This window comes from Mesoplodon bidens (assembly GCF_964165515.1).
Source record: "Mesoplodon bidens genome assembly, chromosome: X".
In the NCBI taxonomy this organism is placed as follows: Eukaryota; Metazoa; Chordata; class Mammalia; order Artiodactyla; family Ziphiidae; genus Mesoplodon; species Mesoplodon bidens.
The window spans coordinates 98,831,207-98,854,950 of NC_138163.1; the positions used below are offsets into that span (position 1 = coordinate 98,831,207).

At 43.1% G+C, this 23,744-nt stretch overlaps 1 protein-coding gene across 5 annotated transcripts in view; it reads right to left on the reverse strand.

Annotated features, from left to right (window-relative positions):
• The window catches only part of JADE3 (jade family PHD finger 3), a 168,431-nt gene extending 164,524 nt beyond the window's left edge, over positions 1–3,907 (reverse strand). The window contains exons 1-2 of one of the 5 annotated variants that reach the window (XM_081222936.1): positions 3,358–3,414; positions 327–397 (exon numbers count right to left, since the gene is read on the reverse strand). The gene's annotated coding sequence lies outside the window, so the exon portion shown is untranslated. Of the gene's footprint in view, positions 1–16; positions 398–3,357; positions 3,468–3,819 lie in introns of those variants that run through there. The other 4 variants (XM_081222937.1, XM_081222939.1, XM_081222940.1 and 1 more) reach the window with 4 other exon arrangements.
• Between the last annotated feature and the right edge of the window lie 19,837 nt (positions 3,908–23,744).

A 23,744-nucleotide genomic window follows, 5' to 3' on the forward strand; every position in this document is an offset into this window, starting at 1 on the left:
CTGGCCATGCTGGTACCATATTCTCTTGTCAGCTGTTCCAAAAAACACACTCCAGACTCAGGTTTCCTTGCATATCAGCCAACAAAAAGCCCTTTAGGTAACAGGGCTCAGCCACAGCTTCTGGGTTGGGACAGAGATTAAATTATTTACTGCTTGAAGAGCATTAATGAACATATAGGTATCTCCCACTGGACAACGCCCCAGTACTATTTCCCCACACCGGGCCCCCTACTTTCTTCAGTCGGCTACCTTTGAGTTCTTACTTGCCTTTTCCCAAGCTCAGCTATAGGGTCACACAAATTCTCCCCAGGACACTTCTTGCTCACTGTCCCCGGCAAGAGATGCACAAAGGCAGTTCTGATGGTAAGAGCTTTGCTGCTGTTGTCTATGGAGAGATCTACAGGAAGGAGGCAAAAATAACCATGGGGGAGTCACAAAGATTCCAGAAAACAGAAAATTCAAAGCTAGTAGTTACTTGGTCTGTAATGACCACTTGCTAGCACTCTTTTATTCGTTCATCACTTCTACCTTCTCATCCTAGAACTTCCCCACCTCACAAACCAGAATGCTTCAGCTTTCCCAGTCACTGTAAGTGGAACAATAGGTAGAAACTTGTAAACCATTCAAGTGTCCCCATATTAGCCATTTCAGGAAAGTGCCACATGGGTGTCACCCAATACTCACCCCTCACTTATAAGGTGAGATAAGTAAAGGTCACAGTAAGTTATCCCCTGATGAGAGATTTTCTTAATGTAAACCAGCATATGATCTCTACCTTCCTCAGCTCCTGTTTTGTGTAAGCTCTATGAGGAGGTAGGTACATTATGTCCTATGATAATATTCAACCTCTGTATCCCTGATCAAGGCTTGTTAGAGCCCTTTGTAATGCCATGTCTTCAAAAACACCCAATGCCTTCTGCCTCCCCCAAAATACTTGCTTAGTTCCAGCCAGACCTCAAAGTAGCATGCAAAAAGAAGAAATGCTTTTGTGTAGCTTAGGGCAGAAATGGGTTGTTAGGGTCAGTGGAACACAAAGGGGGGAAAAAACAAGCATTACCAAAGGAGATCATACTCAACCTACAGCCTTCAACATCCTTTGTTCTTAAATATTTTAACTTTCGCTAACTCATACATCTCAACTATGACGAGCGCCCTGCACCATCACCTTTCTTGCTCCTGGGAACTCTCTACAGGCCAGAAGGTGGGTCCCGGTCACCCCTAAGGCTGCTTCCAAGTCACTCCTGGAGGCCAGATGATCACAAACACTTCAGGAAGGAGTGGGAGGCCATTCTTCACTTTCCCCTACCTGTGAACAAGATTCTCCAACTCCTACAGGTGAGAAGGCATTTACCACACTGCCAAGGCACAGCAACACGACTCAGAAAAGTGGGAGAACGAAAATGTGGGTTCTAGAACCAGACCAGGACCCCTGAGTATTCCAGAACTGACTGAATGAAGAATGCGAGAAACTCTGTCAAGGCACCAATACTGGGTTAAGAGCACTTCTCTAGCAAACAAAACTGTAGAGAAGAGCATTGCTGAAGAAAAGGTGTCAATGATGGTAGCCAACACTGAGATCTCATGTAATTCTCCCACCCTTGGAGAGAGTCATTATCCTTTTACAGTTCAAGTATTTAAATTTAGAGCTCACTTTAAATGAAAAAGAAAATGATATGTTATAGAGGTAGAATACTCCTAGGCTAAACAAAAGAGAAAAAAAAAACACATTTTCACTTATCCAGAGAGTAATCACACGATACTATAAAAGCACGAGAACTACACTATTCAAAAGGTACAGAGGCCTGGGATCCACATTCCCATTGTTTACAGATGTTATGAAAGTATTAAATTAAATAAAAACGCGATGCTTTGTTCAGGCCGACTCCTTTCTCACACCCCGCCTTCACCCCCAGGCTGACAAGAAATGGCTGCAGGGAAGGTATTTAAGAGAACTGCTCTGGGAAAGTGGATTCTGGGTTGCTTAAACTAAGCCAAGATGTTGTGCAACCAGTCTTTACCTAAATTATTTTCCATTACTTTGCCAGTTTTGAGAGAAGCAGACAGTTATCTTTATCAGGGAATGAGGTCGCCTTTCCCTCCAGGCCACTGGAATCACCATCAACACGGTTTTGATTTCTTACACAATCAGACGGCAGGGGGGTGGGGGGACTCGGGGGGGGGGACACGGGGACCTCAACCTCAGCTTCATAGATCAACGGATCTCACATCAAAAACAATCTCTCTAACATCTGAGACCATGGATTTCCCTGCAACTCAGAAACCCAGAGAAGCGGCCAAACAAGTTTCTTGCCAAATGCTTAGGAGCTGCATATGTCCCAGGGCTACACAATGATACCAACTTTTAAACATGCCTTCACATACCACCATTACGGTCACACACTCGAAATCCCGCCCCCCCTTTCCTCCTCACAAATAATAAACGCAGGTTGCCCGGTGCAATTTAAAGCCAGACTTCACCGAAGCAGTGGCTCTGAAAAGCGAGAGAAAAAGATTGGAGGGAGGCTATCTTTTCTTTTCTTTTTTTTAAATCGATTGCCCCACGGCGGAGGGAATAAAACCAACTCGATTGCTGGAGAAAAGTTAACTTTGCCGTGCCCAGCGATGGGAAATTTTTCCCATAAGACTGGCAAAGCCCTCCCGTTTTCACCACCCCCGCCCCCGGACCGCCCGGCGCTCACCGCGGATCCGGACCCGGAGCGCCGGAACAATGACGCGAGGGGGAGGGAAAGTTCGCCGGCCCGCGGGGCGCCCGGGCTCACCGGGGACCTCGCCGCCGCCCGCACCGCCCGGCCCCCAGTCTCCGGGACTCGGTTCTTCCCGCCCCCCAACATCGAAACAGTCAGGGCGCGCCCCCGCTCCCCGGAGCATCCGGCCCCAGGCGGCCAGCAGAGCAGGTCCTCCCGCCGCGGGTCTGACCCCAGGAGCCCCGAGAGCAGGCAGTGGACCGGGAGGGAGGGGGCGTCAGGATGGGGCACCGGAGGGAACGGTCGCAACAGTTATGGCGCTCAATTCCTGCCCGAGTGTAGCCGCAGCCGAGCCCGGCCGGGCGCCCCCACCACCCCCGCCCCCGCGCCGGCCACCCGGCGCTGCGCCGGCCGGCCGAGGGACCACCGGGCACTTCACCTTAGCCCACACACGCTCTCGGCCCCAAGGCGCTGGGGACGCCGGAGGCCACCGCTGTAAGGAGCCGGAGCGACCCGGAGCGCGGCGAGGCTGGGCCGGGACGTTGCGCTCCGCGGCGCCTGTTTCCACTCCCCGAGGCCGCCACTCCCGCTGCCCACCCAACGCGACGCCCCCTAGCCCGCTCGCCCCGCGTCCAGCCTCAGCGGCGCTTACCTTCGCGCAGCTCGGTCGCCGCTCCTTCCCGGCTCCACACTCGGGCCCGGCAACGTGCCTCGTGAGTCGGGTAGGGGTGGTAACCGCCCCCCGAACCGCTCGCTTTCTTCTCTCCCCTCCCTCGCACCTGCCCCCTAATCTCCTCCCCACCCCCGCCCCCCGCCCCCCGCCCCGCCACGGGATCCGCCGGGGCCGCCCCCAGTGCCTCAGCTCCCGCCCTCGGCCCTCGCCCGCCCGGCCCGTGAGGCCTCAGCGCTGGGCAGGCGGTTGGGCGGCGGCGGCTGCAGCGGCGGAGGCGGCGGCGGCGGCGGCTGAAGCGGCGCGGAGCACTATTGTATTCCTGACACTGTGCGCTCCCACGCTCCGCCTCTTCCCCTTCCTTCCTCCCCCCGTCCCCCCAGCCCCCGCGCTCCACTCACCGCCCCCCCCCACGCAGCCAACCGCTGTCCGCGCTCGCCCTACCCGACTGGCTCCCCGCCGTCCGCCCGCCGCGCGCTCTTCTGGCGGGCTGGGCGCCGTCGCTACCGCCGCGCGCCTCGAGGCTCCGCCCACTTAGTGCTCCCGCACCCGCGGCGCCGGGCTCCAGGTGGGTTCCTCTCTGCTCCTGCTGGGCGCGCTGCTATCGGGAGGCGCCTCAGCGCCTCTAAGGGCCGGAGGCGCTGACGACGGGGAGGTTCCTGGGCCGTGTTGAAATACTACCTAAGCTTTTCATGGCCCCTTTCAACTCTAAAGTTATATAAGTGGACCCTCATGTATACAACTCGTTGTCGGCCACTATTGATTTAAGTCGTTTGCACTTCAATTACCTATAATAATCAAGCCAAAGTGGCTATTAACAGAATAAATTTATTCAGTTGCAAGCACAAGTGGTTTATGATGTGTGGCTTTTTGATGAGTCAACTTGGTTAGGCTACAGCCCCCATTTATTCAATCAAACACTAACCAAGGTGTTGCTGTGAAGGTATTTTCACGTAATTAAAGCTCCTGATCAGTTGACATAAAGTAAGGGAGATTATCCTGGATAATCTGAGTGGGCCTGATCATTCCTTTCTGACTGCATGCCCTATAGATTTTGGATTTACTTAGCCTGTCCCACATTTGTAAGCCAATATCTTCTAATTAATGAATGAATAAGAGAGAGAGAGAGAGAGAGAGAGAGAGAGAGAGAGAGAGAGAGTGTGTGTGTGTGTGTATAGCTATTGGTCTGCTTCTTTGGTTGAATACTGACTCATACAAATGTTTAAGCAACAAACCCTTTACCATGAACTCATAATTGTCATTTTCATTTACATTTCTAGACTAAACAAAAAGGTAAGCTCTATTTCATAATATGCAAATGTGTGAATTCTAAAATATTCATGGTCCTTCAGACTTACCTCATTTTATTATACTTATGTTGAAATAATTATAGATTCACAGGATCTGTAAAAAAATATTACAGAACAGTCTCATGTAATCTTCACCCAATTTCCCCCAATGGTAATATCTCACATAACCAAGATATTGACATCAGTACAATCCACAGGCCTTATTCCGATTTCACCAGTTTTACATGCACTCGTTTCTGTGTCTGTGTATATAGTACTGTGCAATTTTATCACATGTAAATGGAATCATACCTTTTGAAACTGGCTTTTCTTCACTCAGCATAATTTCCTTGCTATCCACCCAAGTTGTTGCATGTATCAATAGTTCATTCCTTTTTATTACTGAGTAGTAGTATTGCTATGGATGTACTACAGTTTGTTTAACTATTTACCCATGGACGGACATTTGGGTTGTTTCCAATTTTTGCCTATTAAGAATAAAACTGCAATGAATATTCATGTAGAGTTTTTTGTGTAAACATTAGTTTTCACTTCTCTGTGACAAATGCCCAAGAGTGCAATTGCTGGGTCGAATGGTATAAATTTAGTGTTATAAGAAACTGCCCAAAATTCCAGATTGTCTGTACCATTTTACATTCCCACCAGCAATGTATGAAAGATCCAGTTTCTCTACATCTTTGCCTACATTTGGTGTTGTCACTATATTTTTATTTTAGTCATTCTAACAGGTGTGTAGTGATACCTCTTTGTTTTAAATTGCACTTCTCCAGTAGCTGATGATGTTAAACATCTCTTCATATGCTTATTTGCCATTTGTATATCCTCTTTGGTGAAATGTCTGTTCATGTCTTTTGCCCATTACATTTTGAGAATTCTTTATATATTCTGGATATAAGTTCTCTGTCAGATATGTGGTCTGCAAACATTTTTCCCAGTCTGTAGCTGGTCTTTTCATCCTCTTAAGAGATTTTGAAGGCCAAAAGTTTTAATTTTGATGAAGTCCAACTTATCAATGTTTGCATTTATGTATCATGATTTGGTGTCATGTCTGAGAAAAATTTCACCTAGTCCTAGGTCCGACAAATTTTCTCTTGTATTTCCTTCTAAAAGTATTATAGTTTTATATGTTACATATAAGGCCATGCTTCATTTTCAATTAATTTTTATATCAAATGTGAAGTTAAGGTCGAGGTTCATATTTTTGCCTATGAATGTCTGATGGCTCAAACACAATTTGTTAAAATAACTATTTTTTCCTCCACTGAATTGCTTTTGCACCTTTGGCAAAATCAGGTGGGCATATTTGTGTTAGGCTATTTGTGTGGGGCTATTTCTCCGTTCTCTAGTCTGTTTTATTGTTCTATGTGTCTATGCCTCTGTGAATACCAAACAGTCTTGATTACTGTAGCTATATATTTCTTTATTCTTCTTCAAAATTGTTTTAGCCATTCAAGGTCATTTGCCTTTCTATATAAATTTTGGAGTGAGCCTGTCTATATCTACAAGAGCCTTGCTGGGATTTTGATAGGAATTGTGTTGAACCTATAGATCAATTTGGGGAGAATCGACATCTATACTATACTGAGTCTTCTATCCATAAACATGATATGTGTGTCTCTCAATTTATTTAGATCTTCTTTGACTTCTTTCATCAGCATTTTGGAATTTTCAGCATGCAGATCGTGTACATGTTTTGTTAAGTGTATATCGTATTTCATTTTCTTTGGCGTGATTGTAAATAATATTGTGTTTAAAGTTTCAGCTTCTTTATTCATTGCTCATTATTAGTATATAGAAATGCAATTAATTTTGGCTGTTGATCTTGTATTCTTTGACTTTGTTGAACCCACTTACTAGTTCTAGGAATCTTTTTGGTAGATTCTTTGGGATTTTCTACATAGACAATCATGTTGTCCATGAGTATGGACAGTTCTATTTCTTCCTTTCCAATCAGTATGCCTTTTATTTCCTTTTCTTGCCTTATTGTGCAGACTAGAACTTTCAGTACTATGCTGAATAAGAGTAGACATCCTTCCCTTGTTCCCTATCTTAGGGGGAAATTTGCCATTAAGAAAACTGTTAGGGGGCTTCCCTGGTGGCGCAGTGGTTGAGAGTCCGCCTGCCGATGCAGGGGACACGGGTTCGTGCCCCGGTCCAGGAAGATCCCACATGCCATGGAGCGGCTAGGCCCATGAGCCATGGCCGCTGAGCCTGTGCCTCCGGAGCCTGTGCTCTGCAACGGGAGAGGCCACAACAGTGAGAGGCCCGCATACCGCAAAAAAAAGGAAAAGAAAACTGTTAGCTGTGGCGTGTTTGTTTATTTGTTTGTTTTTGTAGATGCTGTTTATCAAGTTGAGCAAGTTCCCTTCTATTCCTAATTTGCTGAGAGTTCTTATCATGAATGAATGCTGAATTTTGTCAAATGCTTTTTCTGCATCAATTGATATGAACATATGATTTTTCTTCTTTAGCCTGTGGATATGGCAGTTTGCATTGATTGAATATTGATTTTTGAACTAACCTTGCATAGCTGGAATAAGCCCTGCTTGGCCATGGTATAATTGTTTTTATACCTTTCTGGATTCTATATCACTAATATTTGATTGCAGATTTTTGTGTCAAAGTCCCTGAAAGAAGTTTTTCATGCCATGTTTGTCTGGTTTTGATATTAGGTGAATACTGGCCTCATAATATGAGTTAAGAAGTTGTGCAGAAAAGAGTTAACATAGCAGGCCCTTGGCGGGCCTCTGGGAACTGGGATTTCAGGAGGGTTTCCACCATCCCCAGAACTGATAAGAGTGACTCACTATGCCTAAACTGTTTGTACAAATGTGATTTACACTGGGACTAAAATTCAAGTCTCCTGATTTCCAAGCTGTGCAGAAGAGTTAACATAGCAGGCCTGACTGTTATCCTTTGAAAGGCCTGTTTGCAAGGTTGGTCTTGGATGGCATCTGGAAACTTGGATTTGGAGTGAGTTCCTCCCATTCCCAGGACTGATAAGAGTATCTCACTGTGCCTAAACTGTACAAACAATATGGTTGATGTTGATCATCTGCTTTTCTTCTGGGAGTCTGGAATTTTGGTAAGTGCTAAGCAGAGGGTGCCTACATGACCGACCCTCAATAAATGCCCTGGGAGCTAAGCTTCTAATGAGCTTCCCTGATAGACAACATTTCACATGTGTTGTCACAACTCTTTGCTGGAGGACATAAGTGCATCCTGTGTGACTCCACTGGGAGAGAACCCTTGGAAGCTCGTGCCTGGTTTTCTCTGGACTCCCCCCATGTGCCTTTTTCCTTTGCTGATTTTGCTCTGTATTCTGTCATTGTAATAAATAATAGCCTTGAGTCTGACTATATGCTGAGGTCCTAGTTGAATCATTGAGCCTGGGGATGGTCTTGGGGACCCTGACACAGAAATGTTCCCTCCTCTTTGGTATTCTTGAAAAGACTGTGTAAAATTGGTGTTAATTCTTTAAATGTTGGTAGAATTTTCCAGTGAAACCATGTGGACCTGGAACTTTTTTTCCCAAGACCTTTTAAATTACAAATCTAATTCCTTTAGTAGTTATTGGACTATTCAGATTATAAATTCCATATTGTTTGAGTTTTGATAGTGTGTGTTTTTCAAGGAAACGTTCCATTTTATCTAAGTTGTCAAATCTATATGCATAGGGTTTTTCATAGTATTCCGTTTTTTAAAGAAAATTATTTAATTACTTTCACACCGCACGGTGTGCAGTATCTTACTTCCCCGACCAGGGATTGAACCTGTGTCCCCTGCAGTGGAAGCACAGAGTCCTAACCACTGGACCAGGGAATTCCCCATAGTATTCCTTTTTTAAAAAAACACATCCATCACCTCACACATTTACTCTCCCCTTCTTTTTCTTTGGTGAGAACATTTAAGTTCTACTTAGCAATTTCAATTATACAATACAGTGTTATCAATTATACTCACTATGTCATACATTAGATCCTCAGACCTTCTTCACCTGACAGATGGAAGTTTGTACCCTTTTTGTTTGTTTGTTTTTGGCCGCTTGGCATGCGGGATCTTAGTTCCCCAACCTGGGATTGAACCCGTGCCCCCTGCAGTGGAAGCATGGAGTCCTAACCACTGGACCGCCAGGGAATTCCCTGGAAGTTTGTACCCTTTTACCAACCTCTCTCCATTTCCCCTACCCCTCAGCCCCTGGCAACCACTATTCTACTCTGCTTCTATGAGTTGGACTTTTTTTTTTTTTTTTTTTTTTAGATTTCACATATAAGTGATTCCATGCAGTATTTGTCTTTCTCTGACTGGCATATTTTACTTAGCATAATGCCCTCCAGATTCATCAATGTTATCACAAATAACAGGATTTCGTTCTTTTTTTTTTTTTTTTTGCGGTACATGGGCCTCTCACTGTGTGGCCTCTCCCATTGTGGAGCACAGGCTCCGGACGTGCAGGCTCAGCGGCTATGGCTCACGGGCCCAGCTGCTCCATGGCATGTGGGATCTTCCCGGACCGGGGCACGAACCTGTGTCCCCTGCATTGGCAGGCGGACTCTCAACCACTGCTCCACCAGGGAAGCCCCTACAGTGACATTTTTAATGAACATTTTGGTCAGGGATTGACTATATATTTGCTATAGACAGACATTTCCATAGCATCTTCCTTCCAAAGAATTTGGTTACCAGGTTGAGAACTTTATTTTCCTTTCAATTGGCTTCAGGATCTGTAGAAGTATCCCCTGGCTCATTTGTGATATTAGTGATTTATGCCTCCTCTCTTTATCTTAGTCAATCAGTGCTATAGGTTTATCAAGTTAATTGATCTTTTCAGAGAAACAGCTTTTTGTTTAATTGATTTTCTCTATTGTTTTCCTTTTTTCAATTTCATTGATTTCTGCTCTTATCTTTGTTATTTCCTTCCTTCTGCTTGCTTTCTTTGAGTTCATTTTATTTTGTTCTTCTTTTTCTAGTCTCCTGAGATGGGAGCTTACATGATTGATTTGAGGCCTTTCTTCTTTTCTAATGTAAGCACTTAGTTCTAAATTCCCATGCCAGCACTACTTTAGCTACATTCCACAAATTTTGATATGCTGTATTTTCATTTTCATTTAGTTCAGTGTATTTTTAAAAATTTCCCTTGAAATTTCCTTTTGACCTATGGATTAATGAGAAATGTGTTATTCAGTTTCCAAGTATTTGGAGATTTTCCTGTTGACTTTGTTATTGATTTCTAGTTTGATTCCATTATGGTCTGAGAACATACTCGGTATGATTTCAGTTTTTTACATTTGTTGAAGTTTGGTTTATGACTCAGAATATGAGCTATCTTGGTGAATATTCATTGGTATTTGAAAAGAATGTGAGTTATGATGTTGGATGGAGTGTCCTATAAATTAGGTCCTGTTGTTTTATGATGTTGTTGAGCTGTATAATCTTGCTGATCTTATGTCTAGTAGTTCTGTTGCTGAGAGTGGGTATTGAAGTTTCCAACTATAATTATGGATTTGTCTGTTTCTCCTTTCAGTTCTATTAGATTTTGCTTCATGTGTTTTGAAGCTCTGTTGTTTGGTGCACACACATTTAGGATTGCTGTGTATTCTTGGTGAATTGACTCTTTTTATCGCTGTGTAATATTCCTCTTTGTCCCTGGTAATTTTGTTTGCTCTGAAGTCTACTTTATCTGATGTTAATATAGCCACTCCTGCTTTTACAAATTAATGTTTGAATAGTATATCTTCTTCCATCATTTTACTTTCTATCTACCTATGTTATATTTGAAGTGAGTTTCTTGTAGACAACGTATAGTGGGGTACTTTTAAAAGCCATTCTGTGAATCTGTCTATTTTATTTTCTAAAATTTATTTATTTATTTTTGGCTGTGCTGGGTCTTCATTGCTGTGCGTGGGCTTTCTCTAGATGTGTCGAGTGGGGGCTACTCTTCCTTGCAGTGCGTGGGCGTCTCATTGCAGTGGCTTCTCTTGTTTCAGAGCACAGGCTCTAGGCGCACAGGCTTCAGTAGGTGTGGCACATGGGCTCAGTAGTTGTGGCTTGCAGGCTCTAGGGTGCAGGCTCAGTAGTTGTGGCACACGGGCTTAGTTGCTCTGTGGCATGTGGCATCTTCCTGGACCAGGGATCGAACCCGTGTCCCCTGCATTGGCAGGTGGATTCTAAACCACTGCGCCACCAGGGAAGTCCCTACATTGTATTTTTGAGTGTATCACTTTGTATGGTTTTCTTTTTCTTTCTTTCTCTATTTCTTTCTCTCTCTTTTTTTTTTTTTTTTTTTGGAGGTGCTGTATGGCATGTGGGATCTTAGTTCCCTGACCAGGGACCAAATCCAGGGCCCCAGCAGTGGAAGCATGGAGGCCTAACCACTGGACCACCAGGGAATTCCCTTTATAGTTTTCTTAGTGTTTGCCCAAGGTATTAAAATACACATATGTAATATCACAATGCACTGTCATCAACATTTCACCACTTCTAGTAAAGTGTAGAAATCTTATTTTCATTTATGTCCCTTTACCCTCTCACTTTTTAAATGCAATTTTCTTATCTATTTCCTCTACATACATTAAACCCAACATCAGATGGTGTTTTAATTTTTGTTTCAAGAATCCGTCATGATTGAAAAAACTCATGAGGAAAAGGATAGTCTGTTATATTTATCCTTATTTTTACACATTTAATTGTTTCCCTTCCTTTCTGAAGTTCCAACCTTCCTTCTGTTATCATTTCCATTCTGTTTGGAGAGTTTCCTTTAGCCATTCATTAATGGTAATTCTGCTAGTAAAAAATTTATAAGTTTTCTATTATCTAGGAATGTCTTTATTTCCCCTTTATTCCTGAAGGATATTTTTGCTGATCATGGAATTCAGATTTGACTTTTTTTTTCTTTTTTTTTTTTGGCTGTGCCACGTGGCTTGCAGGATCTTAGTTCCCTGACCAGGGATTGAACCCATGCCCTCAGCAGTGAAAGTGCGGAGTCTTAACCACTGGACCACCAGGGAATTCCCAGATTTGACTATTCTTTTCTTTCATCATTTGAAAAAATGTATCACTATTCTTTTCTTTCCTCATTTGAAAAATGTATCACTTCCTTCTAGCCTTTATAATTTCAGATGAGAAATTCACTATCATCTGAATCAGTGTTATTATACAGGTAATACATTTTCTTTTATCCCTAGCTGCTTTCAAGATTTTTTTCTTTATCTTTAGTTTTCAGAAGTTATTTATGATGTGTCTTGGTGTGGATATTTTTTAGTTTTCCTGTCTGAGTTTCACTGAGCTTTTTGAATTTGTAGGTTTTTGTCTTTCACCAAATTTGGGTCATTTTCACCTATTATTTCTTTGAATTCACTTTTACTTCTCCTTCAGTGACTTCAATTTTATGAAAATTAGCCTTTTGTTGTTATTGTCCAACAGGTCCCTGAGACTAAGGTTTTTTCCCCCCTTCATCTTTTTTCTCTCTTTTGTTCAGATTGGAGAAATTCTACTGTTCTGTCCTCAATCACTGAGTCTATCCTGTCATCTTCATGCTACTATTGAACCCATCCAATGAGTTTTTTATTTTGATTATTATATTTTTCACTTCTATACTTTGTTTGGTTCTTTTTTTTGAAACTTCTGTTTCTTTTCTTTTTATATAAATTTATTTATTTATTTTTGGCTGCATTGGGTCTTTGTTGCTGCACGTAGGCTTTCTCTAGTTGCAGCAAGCAGGGGCTAGTCTTCATTGTGGCACACGGGCTTCTCACTGTGGTGGCTTCTCTTTCTGTGGAGCACGGGCTCTAGGCATGTGGGCTTCAGTAGTTGTGGCATGCGGGCTCAGTAGTTGTGGCTCGCAGGCTCAGTAGTTGTGGCACATGGGCTTAGTTGCTCCATGGCATGTGGGATCTTCCTAGACCAGGGATCGAACCCATGTCCCCTGCACTGGCAGGTGGATTCTTAACTGCTGCACCACCAGGGAAGTCCCGAAACTTCTGTTTCTTTGCTGAAATTTTATGTATTTCTCCATTTGTTTCTTTTTTCTTTTTTTTGGCCTCGTCACGTGGCTTGTGGGATTAGTTCCCCGACCAGGGACTGTACCCGAGCCCTCAGCAGTGTAAGCACAGAGTCCTAAGCACTGGACCACCAGGGAATTCCCTCTCCATTTGTTTCAAGAGAATCTGTAATTGCTCATTGAAGCATTTTTTATGACAGCTGCTCTAAAGCTCGTTTAAGATAAATCCAACATCTGATTCATCTCAGTGATATATCTGTTAATTGTCTTTTCCCAGTAAAGTTGTGATTTTACTAGATCTGGGTATGATGAGTGCTTTTCCATTATCTCCTGGACATTTTGGATGTTAGGAGACTCTGGATACTACTTAAATCTTCTATTTTAGCAGGCAGTAACACTATTTAGGTTTAGTGCACAAGTCCTAGTCTACTTTTGTGGGCTGTGGTTCCAATGACAATTTTGTTTTTAGACCTCTTCCAGTCTCCTTTGTGTGCTATTTGAAGCCGCCTTGAAAAGAGAGGTGGCATTGCACACTGTAGTTCAGTTCTCAGACCTTCAGGCATGTTGATTTAGTCACTTTTACCTTGTGGTCAGTCAGGTGTCTTTCCAGGACTTCCTATACAGATTTAAAGAATCCCTTTCTCCAGCTCCCTCCTCTCTGAGATCCTCTCTTCACTCTCTAATTGAGAGGATGAGGGTGGTAGCTGCCACTGGCCAAGGGTAAAAGTCTGGACCCCTCACTCTGTCTCTACTGACATGGCAACACCAGGTAGGGGGAGCATCTCTCTGGATCCTTTCCTTATGCCAGGTGGGAGAGGAGTGGCAGATGTCCAAACTCCCCCATACATTCTCAGCCAACACCACTGGTGGGAGAGGAAAGTGCCTCCCCAGTCGCCTGCCACTTGATGGGGGTCAGGAGATCCTGTGCCTCCCTGGGCCATCCTATATCACCAGGTTGAGGGTAGGGGGGCTGGGAGATGCCAGGCCTGCTGGGGCTGAAAGTGCTAACCCTGGCTACCTGGTGCCGCTGGGTGAGCCACAGCAGTGTGGATTCCTTGCTGGTTATCTGCTGATGGCTCCAGCAGGGCACAGCACCGCCACCATCCCCACCCCCACTCCCGACCAGTGCCATTGTGGCTCCAGCTTGCTCTCCGTGGGGGGGAGGGGGTGGGGGGTGCTTCCCAGGCTGCCTGGTACCACTGGGACTCACACTCAATCTTGGCTTGTGCTCTTCGAGGGAGAGGGAGGGGAAAGCATAGGAAAGTGTTTCCCCTAGCTGCCTGCAGCTACTGAATGGGGCACCTAAGTCAAATGTCCCTATTCAGTCACTGCTGACACCATAGGCTGCTGTAGGGTAGGTGCTGTCAAAAAGGTTTCTCTCCTGCTGGACTGGGTTTCTCTCCTTTCCAGGTGCTTTGGCCAGAAAGAACAGGGTTTTTTTTTGGCTTTGCTGTTTTTTGTTTGTTTGTTTGTTTTGGTCTGCTCTGATTGGAGATCCTAGGTTGCAGGCTTCCCCAGCACCCAGTCTGGAACACTGAAAAACCAGGGAGCTCACCTCCATGTTTTCTCGAGTCCTGAGGTCTCTGGGCAGCCCACATTCCTCTTTCCAGCACCAGAGTCTCTTTACGATGGACTTTTGTATTATTTCCGGGGATTTTAGTTGTACTTAGCAGGGAGGAGCAAGGAGAAATGAACCTATGCCATCTTGTCTGGAACTCGAAGCTACCTCATCATTTAAAAGAAATTAGTGAGGGCTTTCCTGGCGGTGCAGTGGTTAAGAATCTGCCCGCCAATGCAGGGGACATGGGTTCGAGCCCTGGTCAGGGAAGATCCCACATGCCACGGAGCAACTAAGCCCGTGCACCACAACTACTGAGCCTGCGCTCTACAGCCCATGAGCCACAACTACTGAGCCCACGCACTGCAACTACTGAAGCCCACGTGCCTAGAGCCTGTGCTCTGCAACAAGAGAAGCCACAGCAATGAGAAGCCGGCGCACTGGAACTAGAGAAAGACCACGCACAGCAACGAAGACCCAACGCAGACAAAAATTGAAAAAAACAATTAATGAAATGATTAACAAAGAGATTTCTGTTTCAGTTGGAAAACACGAAGAATTTGCCATCATGATGACTTAAGCTTGCACTTTAAAGCCAAAACGACTTTTCTTTCTTTCTTTCTTTCTTTCTTTGTAATTTGTAAACTAGAACTGCTAATGCTTGGACTTCAGTGGAGAGAGACTTTCAGAAAGCCTAGGGGACTGTGTATCTGTCTTTGTTGAGCCACTCCTTGATGAAACTGGATGCAAGATCTCTAGACCACCTGTGCTATTGTGCAGACACTATGGTGGTATAACTTGCCAGCAATGGGCTCAGGCGACCAAAAGTGAAAAGGCCAAAGAAATATAGAGAAGTAAATTATCACTCTTGGCAAAACCTTCCATCCTTCTCTTTTCTCTCCAATCTCTCTCTTACTCATCACACCAGTTTCATATGATAAAAATCAATAATAGGCCCTATTTTCCTTAGACAAGTAAAACAGCTACTTTCCATATAATTTCATCTGTCTGTGTACTGTACTATATATGTAAATCCGTAGACAAATGGTCTGGAAGAGTACAGACCAAATTGAGAATGGTACTTACCAATGGGGAGTAGGGATCAAAGAGCATTTTTAGATTTATCTCCATTTTTTTTCAGGGAAAATAAAATGGTATTATTTGTGTAATTAACAATTAATAATAAAACAATCCATGCATCTGCCGAGCCACATGAGAGAGACTGATAAGGAAAAGAATATAAGATATGCTCCCTTTTCCTCGGCCAAAAATTATTTCAAACTTGTGAAATCTGGTAACACCTAACCTTTGTTCAGAACTTCATGACTATGACTCACAGGAATATTTTCAGATAAAATTTGGAAAATTGCTGATTTTTCAAACAAAAAAAGCAATTGTAAACACCTGGAGAATTTTATCTGCACTCATGGTTGAAATGAAAACATGTAAAAATGGTCTTCATATGCACATAAGTAAATACAAAGGAAACTACAGTGAGAGTATAGTCAGTGTGATAAATTCACGAGCCTTGGTAACCTCAATTGATTCTTTACTATATATTGATATCCAAAATAATGCTATCAAGTAGAAACAATCTGCAGAAAAAAGTTGGAGAGAACTTTTAATTCACAAGAGTTCACTTGTGAAGGCTATATTCATGGAAGGAGACAGAAAATCAATGTGTGGAGAATCTACTGTGTTCCAAGTGTTTTAACTTATATTTTCTCATCTAATCCTTCCCCAAACCCTCCAGATAATAATCATTATTCCCACTTCACAGGTAAATAAACTGAGGCTCAGAGAGAAAATAACTTTCCCCACATCATTAATAGACAGTAGGTATGCTTCATGCAAAATGCTTTTTACTCTTGTGTAGGTTTCATTATTGAAAGCATCCACCATTTTTATTCCAAGGGAGAGTAGAAATTGCCAACTAACCTAGCCCAGTATTCATTAAACATCTGTGGCATGATGGGAATTCCTGGCGGGCCAGTGGTTAGAACTCAGCGCTTTCACTGCTGGGGCCCGGGTTCAATCCCTGGTCAGGGAACTAAGATCCCGCAAGCCAAGCAGTGAAGCCAAAAAGGAAAAGAAAAGAAAGAAATGATTTACAAATGAAGAAATACACACCTATTCCTTGAAATACTTCTTCCTTTTTAGGTGTTAACTGCAATTGAGTTGGAAGACTAATTTTCTTACCAATAAACTGAAAAGAATTTAGTGGAATCAAGTAATAGCATACGCCCAATGGATGAATTATAATCAGTGAAGCTTCCTTTTACCAGATGGTTAATGACCTTTATAGACCAAATATGTATTAATGCTGATGCCACAGATTGGTAACATTGGCTCCTTCTCTTCTTAGAAGTCTGTCCAGGCTTGTGATTTATTTTCACAAAGAACAAAATGTTCTGATGGCATTTAAAAACAAAATGAAACACCAACCAACACCATTAGTGTTACAGGGCTAGGCTATAGTTCCCAGCTATTCATTCAAACACTAATTGAGGTGGGGCTGTGAAGGTGTTTTGTAGATATGATTCAAGTCTTCCTGACTTTAAGTAAGGAAGATTATCCAAGATAATCTGGGTGGGCCTGATTCAATCAGTTGAAGGCCTTAAGAGCAGAACTGGGGCTTCCCTGAAGAAGAATTCCCACCTACGGACAGCAGCATCAGCTTGTGCCTGAGAGCTCCTGCCTGCTCGTCCTGACACTCCCCTCTACAGACTGCAGATTTTGGACTTGCCTAGCCAGCCCCCACTATCACCTAAGCCAATTCCTTGGTTCTGTTTCTCTGGTGGAATCCTGAATGATACAATCACTATCTTTACTTTTAAATCCAGAATCTATATGTACTTAAGACAAAAATTAATTTCCCCTGAACTTTGTCTTCTCTCCTTAGATTGGATTTTTCTAAATTGGAAATTTCAAAAGGGGTGAACTGTCCGATTCCAGAGAATGCTCAGCTTTAGAGACTAACCATCATTTTCCATATTAGAAGTAAACTGCACCATGTGTGGCTTAGGCGAGAGTGGTTCCTCTTGGAAACCATCATCTAAGTGAGTTCTCAGAAGTCTCTATCTGGCTTTCTGAAGATATAAGCACCAGGATCTTTGGGATAGAAAGCCACGAAAACTGTTCCAGGCCTTCTATGCTCTATTTAAGGCCATCCATAAATCCTGCATGTCTGATGGGATACATGAACCAGTTGTTGTTTTTGCTTGTCTGAGTCACAACAGCAATAATTTGGTTCCTGAAGTTCTTCAGAAATTTCTTGGAGATTTTTTACTTCTCTGAGAGACCTTACCCAAATGATGTCATCTCATTCTTTATCCCTCTGAAGAAACTTTTGGGTTATTTGGAGAAATGTTCTTAAACTTTTCCCCTCCCATCTGTTTATGGTATATTCTAAACTACACGGATTATAAGCTTCATGTGGCAAATACTGAGAGTTGTTTACCCAATATCTATTCTTTTCATCTTACTGTCAGAACCTCAAATTTTCAGGGAGACAATATGCCCAGTAAGAATACTCACCTCCTCAGACTCCCTAGAAGGTAGGATGGCCATGTGATCCAGCTCTGGCAAATGAGATATAAGTTGAAGTCTACCGAATGAGACTTCTGGGAAAGTTACTGTTTTCCCAATGGAAAGGTACAGATTTAGCTGGCCTTTTGCCATTCACCTTCTGCATTCTTTCTACCTAGAATGCAGTCACCATACCTAGAGGTCTGGAAGCCATGTTACTGGCATAAAGAAAAAGTTACATGTTTCAGATGGCATTGCAGGAAGATAGAAAGAGCCTATGACCTTAAAGACATTTTGGAGTTGTTGGGCTGCCTAGCTGCCTACCTCAAGACTTTGTTACATATGACCCATCACCTCAGCTCATATAAGTTCAGTACTCATAGTTGTTCAGTCAGAGTTACTAATTGAGTGGCATTAGAGTACTAGAGCCCCCTACACGTTTATATTTGTATTCATCCGACCAGTATTCATTTGCCTTAGGCAGTATTTGGCTGCCTGAGGCCAACAGGGGGCAGGTACAGAAGTCTCGGTGGCTGTCCACAGTGAGTTTTGTGTCATGTTAGAAAAATAAGACACAAGAAAAGTAATACTTCAGAGTTTTGTGTGATTAAGGTGAAGACCTAACATTGAGGCTAGAACTTTTACTTACTTTATTTCACTGAATACTCAAAATAACTACAAAGCAGTCATAATTCTTATTTTACAGAGCACAAAACTAAAGACATAACTTATAGAGATCTAAACAGGTAGTATGTAGTAGGATGTAAGTCAAACCCAGGTCTGATGTTTCTCAAACCCATACTTGTTGTTCTTTGCAACTCTGACATGACTAGTTCAAATGATCAAGGGTCAGTGGCTTATTGGAGGAGATGGAAATCAGGCCAGTCCAGAAGGAAGGGCAGAATTTGAAGCTTTGGGGTAAGGGGGCGGGAAAAGTGGAAGAGTGATCAAAGGATTCCAGGCATGGAGAGGAACATAAGCAAAGACCAGTTTTCATTGATCATGACTATTCGCCAGTCAGGAGATCAAACAGCTAAAGTGGAGGACTGAGTTCTTCAAACAAGTAACTGTGATAGCTGCTGTGGGCTATACCAAAGTTAATTTTGTGAAAGTATCTGGCATGTGTTGCCACTCAGTTTTTTTTTAAATTTATGTTATTGAAGGATAGTTGATTTATAACGTTGTGTTCATTTCTGCCATACAGCAAAGTGTTTGTTATACATATATATATTCTTTTTCATACTCCTTTCCATTATGGTTTATTACAGGATATTGAATATAGTTCATTGTGCTATACAGTAGGACCTTGTTCTTTATCCATTCTATATAGAATAGTTTGCATCTGCTAATCCCAAACTCCCAATCCTTCCCTCCCCCACTCCCTGCCACTCAGTTTTTGACATTGTTTTTGTTCTTTAAGAAAGGGACTTCCCTGGTGGCACAGTGGTTAAGAATCCACCTGCCAATGCAGGGGACACGAGTTCAATCCCTGGTCCGGGAAGATCCCACATGCCATGGAGCAACTAAACCCATGTGCCACAACTACTGAGCCTGCACGCTACAGCCTGTGAGCCACAACTACTGAGCCCATGTGCTGCAACTACTGAAGTCCGTGCGCCTAGAGCCTGTGCTCCGCAACACGAGAAGCCATCGCAATGAGAAGCCCGTGCACCGCAATGAAGAGTAGCCCCTGCCCACCGCAACTAGAGAAAGCCCACGTGCAGCAACAAAGACCCAACACAACCCCAAATAAATAAATAAAATACATTTATTTTTAAAAATCAGATATCATTAAAAAAAAGAAAGTGGTCCCAGACTTGAAAACGAAGGTGTTCATCATTTGGATTAATCCAGAAGTTGACAATCTAGCTTGTCAACTGTGCATCTCACAAGATGATGCGAGATCAGTGATAACAAAAACACCCCCAAAGGCTACGCTCTTAACTACTATGCAGGGCAAAACCGTGCAGTGTATGGGATGCGTGAGAGGAAGCGAGCAGAGATCTTAAGTAGGGGTCCTAATGAGGAGGCCAATGTAGCAACCATGTGCCTACATTAGGTTGATAAGTATGGGCATGCAAAGGAAAGGATGGAGAAGAGAAACATTTCAACAACAGGGCTAGTTAAGAGCTGCCTAGCACGGGGTGGGGGGAAGAACATTCTAAAATGACCCCAAAATGTCAGTGGTGTAACTGAGATAATTTCGTGTCATCAATGGAAACAAGGGTGCCAGGACAGGGAGACCATCTGGGAAGGAGGAATGTGATGAGTTCAGTGTACTACATGGTGAGACCAGGAGAACAATTAAAATTTAACTACTCGAGTGAAGATATTTGGTAGAGCTGAAGATTGAGCAACAGCAGCCAGATAAATGGCTGTCCTTAGCGGTGCTGGTTGAAGCTGTGAGAAAGGTTCATGGACCTAAAGGAAAGGACACAGAGATCAAAGCAGAGGATTCACGACTGACCCTTGTACCATGATAACAGCTGAGGTGGAAGAGGGAAAAGGAAGGGCAGAGAGAAAAAAAAAGAAATGAAGAGCTAACCAAAGAGACTAAGTCTCAAAGAAGTAGGAAAAACTGAGTCTAGCACAGTGCCTGGCCCAAGAAGCAGTGCTCAGTGAATTCGTGGATGGTGGATAACTGCATTCATTATCACAGGAACCAAGGTGGGAGAAATTTTAAAGAACAAGGCAATGATTATCAGTGAAAAATGCTATAGGGAACAAAGTGTGATTAAAAAACAAACAGGGAATTCCCTGGTGGTCCAGTGGTTAGGACTCTGCGCTTTCACTGCCAAGAGCCATGGTCGGGGAACTAAGATCCCACAAGCCACGTGGTGTGGCCAAAAACCCAAAAAACAACAATAACAAAACCCCCCAAAAAACAAACAAACAAAAATAACAACAACCTATGGATCTTGACGAGAAGATTTAGAGGCACTCTTGTGAAATATAAGTGGCATTGACACACACAGTATAAAGGGGGTTGTAATACACATGAATAGCAATAGGAGAAGTGCCACTGACTTGATAGTTACTCAGTTCCTATCCCTTCATCAAGTTGGATTCTTCCTCAACTCTCTTGGTCACTCAGGAAACATCTTTTCTATCAGGATCCAGGTCTGGTCTAAGGTATCAAGCCAAAGGTTGTCTCTTTCCAGCCATCTCTGGGTATTAACTTTTTTTTGCTTTCCCTGAATTCCATCCCAAGTAAAAAAATCCATCCCAAGTTAAAAAATCACCAACTTGTCTTTGGAAAAAGTATTCCGATGATTTTTTCTATTCTTATTCTTTTTCCCTTTTACTCTCTAAGCACCTTCTTTCTGCTTCTTTACTCCCAACTTGGATCTAAAAATAGATAATATATTTACAAAGTTCAAAAATCAAAGCTGTAAAAAGGTATACATTTAGGAGTCTCATTCCCACTTCTGACCCCATGCCCCTTGGTTTCTCTTGCCTCCTCTGGGCAGCTTTTATTGGTTTATTTGTCCTTTCAGTGTTCCTTTATGCAAAATTAAGCATATATATACATGTACTTATTATCTCCCCTTTTCTTACACATAAGGTAGCACAGGGGGTACACTGTTGTAGACCTTGGTTTTGTAACCTACAAGTAACATTACTCCTTATCAGTACTGCCCACTGAAGAAAAGCCCACAGCCTAAACGTTGTGACTTATGTTTTATTTGGGGACCTTACTGAGAGAGGACTATAGCCCAGGAGAAAGCCTCTCAGATAGCTCTAAGGAACTGTCCTGAAGAGGTAAGGGAGTGGCCAGGATATACAGGAGTTTTTTCCAAAAAAAAAAATGTAGTCGAACATCAAAAGATTATTGCTGGGGCTTCCCTGGTGGCACAGTGGTTGAGAGTCCGCCTGCCAATGCAGGGGACACAGGTTCGTGCCCTGGTCTGGGAAGATCCCGCATGCCGTGGAGCGGCTGGGCCCGTGAGCCATGGCCGCTGAGCCTTCGTGTCCGGAGCCTGTGATCCGCAACGGGAGAGGCCACAGCAGTGAGAGGCCCACTTACCGCAAAAAAAAAAAAAAGAAAGAAAAAAAAAGAAAAAGATTATTGCTAATCACACACACAAAAGGCATCACCAGTGAATGACTTTAGTGCTCTTCTATGTATGGGAAGATGTAAGAGTCTGGGCTCATCGAAATTATTCCTTTGATATGCATCTTAACTATCTAGGGCCAGCATCCTGTTTTTCTCCATCTGGATTCCCCTGAGGGTACACCACTGGCGGGGGTGGGGGGGCTGCAGTGCCCGATGGCTTAATGGCAGGCAACATTGTTATTTACTAGAATGGCAGGCAACATTTTTTGTCCACAGTACATAGAGATCTTTGTTTTTTGCTATTCAAATGTTGTTTCTCTGCCCATCTTTGATCTTCTTCCCCCACCTTTAATGCTTTGTACAGCCCCCTTGTTTAGGCTTTCTAACTGCCTGAAGGGCCATATGTATTTTGAAAGATACCCACAAGTAATTTTGATATGCCCCTCTCTCTGGAACAGTGGTTAACAGACAGCCATTTAAACCCCAGCTCTACCACTTACCTGCTATGATAATGCTGGTCTTTAGGAGAAAGGAGACTCAGGGTTACTAGTCTCCTCCCCCACTTCCCTGGACAATCCTGCACATGTTCTATTGATGATGATGGCCAAGCTCACCCCTAAACTCTCCAAGTGGGAAGATGTCAAGAGATAAAGAGGGAGGATAACATCTGAGAGGGACTAAATGACTAACTTTCCCCACAAGCCCAAAGCAAGTAGCTGACTGCTGTTTTACTTTAACTCAGCTCCAGCATCAACAAAGCACCACTCTGGCTTATGCAACACATTTCCTCATTGAATAAAACAAACTTGAATATGAAAACACATCAGAAAAAAATTTAAGTCAGAAACTGCTGTGCTCTTCTCTGTTTCCAATGCATACCACTGATGTTCTTAAAGCTCCCCAGGAGCCTCAGTGGGCAGAGACCCTGTTTACTGTTTCAACACAAAACGGGGGGAAAAAGTAAATATTGTAGAATGTTTTTATTCCAAAGCCAATCAAGGAGAGTACATGAAGAGAGGCATTACAGAAAAGACTAAAATCTGATAGAGTAGAGTGAAGCACTGGATTATGTCATTCAGTCAAAAATATTTATTAAATATAGATCACATTACTGGACCCTAAGCTACTCTCTATGAATTCAAAGGTTTCTAAGCCTTGATTTTAGTGCTTGAGGAACTAACAGTCTAGGACAGAGCTTCTCCAACTTTAATGTATATATGAATCCCCTGAACACCTTGTTAAAAGGTAGAAGCTTGCAGACAGAAAATGTTGCCTGCCATTTCAGTAAACAATGTTGTCCACCATCAAGCCAGCAACCACTGCAGCTGCCCCCTGCCCCATGGTGCACCCTGGGGGAATTCAGGATGGAGAAAAACAGGATACAGGCCCTAGATAGTTGAGATGCATATCTAAGAAATGATTTCTATGAGCCCAGACTCTTGGATCTTCCCATACATAGAAAAGGACTAAAACCATTAACTTAGGATGTCTGCTTTTTGTGATTAGCAGTAATCTTTTGATGTTCGTTACATGTTTGTTCTCTCAGCAAAAACTCCTATATATCCTGGCTCCTCCCTTACCTCTTTGGGGAAGTTCCTCAGAGCTATCTGAGAGGCTGTCTCCCAGGCTACAGTTCTCAGGAAGGTCCCTGAATAAAACATATACATATATATTCTTTTTTTTAATATTCTTTTCCATTATGGTTTTTCATAGGATACCGAATATAGGTCTCTGTGCTATACAGTAGGACCTTGTTGTTGATCCATTCTATATATAAAAGCTTATATCTGCTAACACCAACCTCCCACTCCATCCCTCCCCCAAACCCCTCCCCTTGACAACCACAAGTCTGTTCTCTATGTCCGTGAGTCTGTTCTGTTTCACAGAGAGGTTCATTTGTGTCACATTTTAGATTCC